The following is an 878-nucleotide window of genomic DNA, read 5'->3' on the forward strand; positions in this document are numbered from 1 at the left end:
CAGCCCCCCCCATTCTGGTCTCAGATGCAAACCAGGACCCTGCAGCCACTGGGGACAGAGACCTGCGACTGCAGCTACAGACCCACGGACACCAAGAATCAGACATTCCTGCGGCAAATCTCTGTGAGTAACAGAGCCCATCCCCCTCCCCACAGGCTCTGGGGCAGTGCCATAGTAACTGGTAGACCCACCGTTTGCCCGGGCCTCAGTGCTGCTACAGGAACCTTAGCCTGGAAGCTAACGTGTGAACACTGGGAACTTGTTCCCGGCAGCACGGGCCCCGTGACCCCGATTCTCCGGGCAGGAGACAGCACCAAGCACCAGTGACTTGACTGTGTTTCTTATCACCTGCGCCTGGGATCCCTGATTCCCTGTGCATTCACACTAAGAGCCAGTGACTCCAATTCTTGGTGCATGTGCACACAGGGACCCTGATTCTCAATGCGAGTCTGTGCGAAGCAACAGAGACTCTGATACTGGATTCTTGGGGAACTCTGACTCCTGGCGCACGCTAGGGGGCTCTGATTTTCAACACACTCCAGGGGGGGTCTCAGTTTCAGCACGTTGCAGGTGGGGTCCCTGATTCTAAGTGCACACACTAGGCCACATTGAGTTCTGGTAACGCTGACTCTGAGCGAGCCTGGTTCCCACCAACCCACCACAACCACACATCTTAGTGTCAGAGCTCTTCAGTGACAGTAGGGTGGTGCGAAGCTCCCACTGCACACGGCCCAGGCCCATGCAACTCGACGTTTGAACCACCTGGAGATAGTCAGAATGGGGAGACGACACAACCCCCAGAGGAAAGAAAATGAGGAGTCACCAAGAAAGGAAATTAATGAAATTTAAGCATGCAACATGACAGAAAAAGACTTAAG

The sequence above is a fragment of the Myotis davidii genome, unplaced genomic scaffold, assembly GCF_000327345.1.
Source record: "Myotis davidii unplaced genomic scaffold, ASM32734v1 scaffold202, whole genome shotgun sequence".
NCBI lineage: Eukaryota > Metazoa > Chordata > Mammalia > Chiroptera > Vespertilionidae > Myotis > Myotis davidii.